General features: G+C 43.2%; 1 long non-coding RNA gene across 1 annotated transcript in view; it reads right to left on the reverse strand.

Annotated features, from left to right (window-relative positions):
* Positions 1 to 6349, reverse strand: part of LOC118010097 — a 101872-nt gene extending 95523 nt beyond the window's left edge. Inside the window, exon 1 of the long non-coding RNA XR_004679117.1 lies at positions 5330 to 6349. This is a non-coding gene — a long non-coding RNA (uncharacterized LOC118010097). The remainder of the gene's footprint in view (positions 1 to 5329) is intronic.
* Between the last annotated feature and the right edge of the window lie 30 nt (positions 6350 to 6379).

Below are 6379 nucleotides of genomic sequence, written 5' to 3' on the forward strand. Positions count from 1 at the left end.
GAAGGAGCCTCTGCTTCAGGAACAGGGTTGCCGGGCAGGGAACAGAAACCCTGGGTAAGGGGAGACTGCCGATTTTCTTTTTTTTTGCCTATTTCCTTTATTTATTTATTTTTTAAAGATTTTATTTATTTATTTGACAGAGAGAGACACAGCAAAGGCACACGCGTTAGGCCTGAGCCACCCAGGCGCCCCCCCGACAGAGAGCGAGCGAGCTAGAGAGCAGATCTTAAGTAGGCCCCACGCCCAGCCCTCAGCCCATCAGGGGGCTCGATCTCAGCACCCTGAGATCTTGACCTGAGCGGAAGTCAAGAGTCCGTCGCTTAACTGGCTGAGCCACCCAAGTGCCCCACCACTGGTTTTCTGATTGTAAGGATGAGCACTGGGGAAGCTTTTACGACCTGTTAACAGTGTTGTAGGTATCTTTAATTACCAGAAAGGTTACCAAGGATTTTAAGTAGACAAATGACCAGTGGAGGGATATAATAATGTGATGCACTGACTTAAATAAAAATAAATATTTAGAACTTGATGGGAAAGGTGTTGAGTAAATACTGGTTTAATTGAATTTATTGCTGTGATATAACCAAGTGTAAAGAGCCAGTGGTTTGTGAGCGATCGATTTTAAGTTGAAAGTTATAAATCATGGGACACAGCCGTGCTTCACACTCCTCATCTTAGTCTCCTGATGAGGTTTCTAACATGTTACCTTAACCACTGTCACTTCCTGGATAAGGACCCATGGTGCTGTCAGAGGAATCTGCAGTTTTCTTCGCTCTCCAAATACCAAGGACAGTGCTGAGCTTTTTCTGAGTCCTATGCTCCCAGAAGGAAGCGGTGGTGAAGAAATCTCACTGCCTTTGAAGTTCTGAGAAGCAGCCAACTTCAAGGGATCACCTCCCCCACACATTCCAAGAACTAAAGCCTTCCACCCTTGCTCATGATTTCCTTGTTCACCTCTCTAAAACCCCACGTCTTCTTCCTTTTGAGACATTCTTCTGCAGAAATGAATGTTCTCCCAATTGCAATGGGCAGAAGAAAATCGTCGCCTTCACTGGTTGGTGCATTTTGTCTTGCACACCAACTTCCAGCCAAAGTTTTACTTCTTGATTTTTTTTTTGTCTGGTCCTTTTTATTTCACATGGTTAAAACGAAGGTAAACTTTTCCATACTTTTCATGGTCATTAATAAGTCAATTTATCTGATTGAACTAAGAAATTGGTCTTTTTCCATTTTTTACTAGAAAAACACTGGAGCAGACTCACTACTTTGCATCAAGTGAAATAACTACCTAACTTGTTCTATAATTATATGTAAGAGAAAAAACTCTCTCTTTGCGGAGACACTTTAAAGTCTGTGAACTGTTTAGCTTTGTTCCCTCAATGCCCCCCCCACATGCCCAGCACTTCATAGAAATAATAAAAACCTGCTATATGCCAAGAATACTAGAAGTTCCTTTTCCCGCACACATTTATTTCTCACAGCAGTTCTGAAAGAAAGTTATGATCATCCCCATGTTTCTGAGGAGACAACGCAGGCTGGATGGAGGAGCATTCTACTCTGGTGCTTGGATGCCAGGGTTTGAATATTGTCTTTACTACTAAACACCCTCATGACCTCAGGCAAGTCGATCCCGGTTTTCTTGTCCTTAAAATGGGAATGACAACAGCACCTCCCTCACAGAGCTGTTGTGAACTCACTTTAATGAGTTTAATCTCTGCAAAGCACACGTACTCACGCCGGGCACATACAACTCAGTCCACATCAGACCTGATGTGTGGGCAAGTCACTCTGTTAGGAAAGTATCACTTACCCAAGTTCACATAGCTGGAAAGTGACAGAACCAGAATCCAAACCCAGATATTTCTGACTTCAAAGCTGATAACTCTTTCTGTTACATAGCCCTGCAGAAGCTGAGGTTTTCTGTAAGATTTCGTGTACATATTTTGACTGCAGAGAAGTGTGGTAGAGTTACCGATAAAAGACTTTTGAAAAGAGAACTATCTGTACTAATACCCATTAGGATAAATTTTATTGGGGAAAAGGAATGTAAATATGACTTTAAGAAGAAAAAAGAATGATAAAGTTTTTAACATTAAGGAAAGATTTGTTCATTAGATAAATGGTTGTGACTATCAATCATTATGGTATTTCTATTCCATTTGATATATTTAGATACATTTCTTAAAGTAATATAACAGCTTGTACTTTAAGATGTTAATATTTATAATGTGCCAAAAATTACATCTTTTCTATTTTAACAAGATACTTTTTAACTTTTAGATGTCTAATAATATTCGTGATTCTTGTTTTTCCCCCACATTTTCTATATGCTATGCAAGCAAAACTGTTTGAAGATCTCTTTCCTAAACACAGACATATCCACCAGGCTACCTGCGTAAGAATACTCACAGAAACTGTCCATCAATAGGAGAACAGATAAAGAAATTTTGCAGACTATGGACTGTTATGCATTACTACATTACAATTATTACAACACAACGAAAATGCATAAACTGCAGCTTCCCACAAAAATATTAATGAATCTCTCAAACTCACTAAGGCAAAGAAGCAAGACACAAAAAATTCCAATGGTAAGATTCACTTATGTTCATAACCAAGCAAAACTAAATTATATTGCTTAGGGATGTGTGATAAATTATGTCATTACTCCCAAGGATCCCCTCCCCTTTCCCCACAAGAGGATTACGAAACGCATGAGACTTGCACTACTTCCTTATTATTGAATTTACGTTTCCACCTTTTTGAGTCTGGGGCAAAGGCTTTGCCATGTGACATGCTTGAGCCAATTAAATGAGTAGACGTGAAGCTTGTCACATTCAACCAGAGGCTCCAAGAGGCACTGAGAATTTCTCGCTGTTCTCCTGCTGTTCGCTATTTCAAGGGGAACGGTCCTTCTCAATTTGGATTCTGGAATGAAGACACGAGGAGCATATCCTAGCCAAACCATAAACTCTCATCAGTACAAGAAATACAGGTTTGTTTTTGTAAGCCACTGAGATGTTGCTATTGTTCCTAATGACAGCAAAACTAATATGATGCAACGCAGGTGGTAAAACTTGAGGACACAAAAGTGAAGGCCCTGGAGAGGGAGGAAGTCATGATCCAGAAGAGGTAGGGGGGGAAGGCTTGGGGTCGTGGTTACGGAGGTGCATGCTGTGTAATTATCCAGTGAACTACATACAAATACTTGATGCACTTCTCCGTGTTCCTTTTCTCCAACTGAAAATGGAAGCAGGCAAAAGATAGAAACTTAAAAGAATTTGATTGTCCTTTGCCTCATTTCAAATGTAAATTACTCCCAATCCCTATTCTATTTAACATTACTTAATATTAAGCATTATCATCAAGTGATATTACTGAGATACTTGTCTAAGCAAATATAACTAAAAGTTACTCATCACGCTCATTTTCTTGCTTTGCATTAATTCATTCAATAAATATGTATTAAATGTCCCCTATGTAGAGATATGGATAAAACAACATAAACATAGCCCTCCCGGTCATGAAACTGATGTATATGTACATTTGTCTATATCAGGGGGCCGATGAGATTATGTATGAGAAAGATAAAGGGATTGGGGAGGATCTGAGGAAATCATCCCGGGAGAGGAATAAAGACGTGTGTTGATCACGCAACAGGAACCTGCTTGGCGGGCTGGAGGATCTGCACGGTGGTCAGTGGTAGTTGAGCTGTGTGTACGTGTTGTTCCAGGCTGGTGCGCTTTCAGTCAAGCAAATTCTGCTTCTGCTCCTTATATGGAAGCTACGGCGTCCCAGCAGCTTTGAGGCTCTCAATTGTTTGTAATTACCTGTACTCAGTAGTCTGACTCCCAGGTATCTCTTCCAAGTCCAAATGGCAGGGACAACACCAGATGAAAGTTGGGCAAGAGCTTTGAGCAGCATTCACTGGGAGATCTTCTGCATGTCTGAACTGCGTTCAGTGATACAAACAGCAGCAACCGGGGGGGGGGGGGGGGAGGAAATCAATATAAACTGGGCACCCCTTCACTGAAACGCAAAAAATAAGAACTACTCTAAGGAGGGAATACTAGGTAGTAAGATTAGGTTTGTCAGGTAACTCTAAATGCCTGATAAGTTGCCTTAAAACCTAACTCTTAAAACCTAATACGCTCACCTTCAGAAAATCCCAAATGCCTAGACACTATAGATAAGATAGACTCCAAAAATACATAAAATGTTCAAAAGAATCAATGGCTCAAGCAGGGTGCTGGCCAGGTGACGCTGGGGAGCATAAGCAAAATGTGACAGAGGACTAGCTGTGCAAGAAAGTTTTATGCTCCTCGCCCCATCTCATAGTTGTTCCTGAGAAGTGACCGCCCAAGAGAACATCGTCCTTCCCCGATGCCCCTTGCACCTCTGAATGGTCCTGCAATTAGTTCTCACCCCTGGAATCTATGACTCGCTGGTTATGTGACACTTCTGGGCCAAGCTAATTAAGCAGGTACGATTTCTCCGCTTTTCCCAACCCTCATCAGCCAGGTTGAAGGGCTGTGAGCCCCGGGATGGCCGTCCTAGCACCTGGGTCCTTCAGTCACACCATGTGGAAAGCGGTCTGAACACCATCCGGGCTCCTTGCAAGAGCAAGAAATGAACTCTTTATTTTCTTGAGCTACTCAGACTTTGATGTTCACCTATTACAACAGTTGGTGTCATTTTAATTAATAAAGTACTTGAGCTCTCAAATGCTGAACTGAGAGCAACAATCAGGTAGCAATCAGCCTCTCCCAACAGAAGAGCATTTGTAAACTTTTAAGAGGTGAACGGGACTCCCACTCAGTATTATAGTCTCCGTCTATACAGAAAAGTGCAACAGGGAGTTTTTTGTTTTGTTTTGTTTTGTTTAAGATTTTTAGGGATCTAGAGTGTGCGCAGTCTTTTTTTTTTTTTTTTTTTTTAGTTTATTTATTTATTTATTTAGATGGTGAGAGAGTGTGCACAGAGAGGAGGGAGTGGGAGAGGGAGAAGGCTTCCCTTGGAGCAGGGACCCCAATGCGGGGCTGGATCCCAGGACCCTGGGATCACGACCTGAGCCTAAGGTAGATGCTTCCCCGACTGAGCCGCCCAGGCGCCCCCACAGTTGGGGGGGGGATCTTAAAAGCAGCAGCGGAGGCTGCAGCAATGGGACAAGCCCTAAGCTTCTCAAACTCACACAACCTGGGGGCCTCTTCTAATAGGACCTAGTTCCCTCTAAGCCCCAATGACCTTGTTTTGAACCCCTTGGAGCATGTGAAAATCCTCCTCCTCCAGACCCACAGCCATCAGACCCCTTCCTGCCTTTTGTACTCACCTCCTTTCCCAGGTAGGTTATAGCCCTTCTGAGCCTACAAGGGAGTGGGGCCAAGGGCGCGGACGTGGTGGCCTTTAGAAGGAGCAGAGACTTCTGTCTCAGGCATCCAGTGCTGATCAGGACCTTTACTTTTCTCCTCCCGGCTGCTGGTTTCCAACAACAGATGCATCAGGGGGATGTGTATCAACTACACACATCCCAAAAGGGAAAGGCCTCTTTGCTACCCTCAAGTGGGAAGGAAAGGCCCAGCTGAGAAGCTACTTTAAGCTTGAGGTCTCTTCATATAGAGCAGGGCACACCTATTAAAGTAAGTTTTCCTTCTGTAGGGATAACTCATTAATCAGGCGACGGTTTACTGCGCCCCGAATCCTTGCTTTAACCTACCACCTGGAGAGTAGGAAGGTGAAAGAGTACAAGGGCAAATGTCTAAAGATCAAAGTTCTGACGCAGGGCTGCCCAGGTTTGGAGAAAGCAAAAGCAAATAGCTGACCTCTTTTATCATCCCAGATAACATACTTAGGTTTAAAAAAAAAAAAAAGACCCTCTCAACTCAGCTGATTCTGTACCCTTGAAGGAGTATTTCTACTGTTTTGGTTGTCTTGAGTTCCCCTGGTAAACGTTCTAGATCTTTTTAGAAACTCCCCTCTCTTCTGATATAAAAAGGAAAAGTGAAATTTCACCAACTCCGTAGGTTCAGTGCAGCCCCTCCAGCCAGATGTGAGAACCTCAGCCAAGCCAGCTCATCTGCCCACCCGGGTAGAAGCTCAGCAAACTGCACTTTGAGATGGACGCAGCTGTATTTCTGACCCATCTCTTCATGAGCTACACGGGCACCTCGAGGTTGTTAAAAGTCAGGTCCATGTTGTGGTTTCCTTGTAAGCCCTTTACGCATCGATCTCCTCCTCCAGGCACTATCCCTCGGCTTTCTTAGGACCACAAGCTGCGTCTAGAACAGAAGCGCTGCGTTTGCCACGACTGAGCAGTCTAAGTGGGCTGCAAAGGAAAGAAGAGTCCGCTCTAACATCACCAGGGGCTCAAGAAAGAAAGAAA

Source organism: Mirounga leonina, unplaced genomic scaffold (genome assembly GCF_011800145.1).
Source record: "Mirounga leonina isolate KUSES-001 unplaced genomic scaffold, KU_Mleo_1.0 Mir_128, whole genome shotgun sequence".
NCBI classification, from domain to species: Eukaryota; Metazoa; Chordata; class Mammalia; order Carnivora; family Phocidae; genus Mirounga; species Mirounga leonina.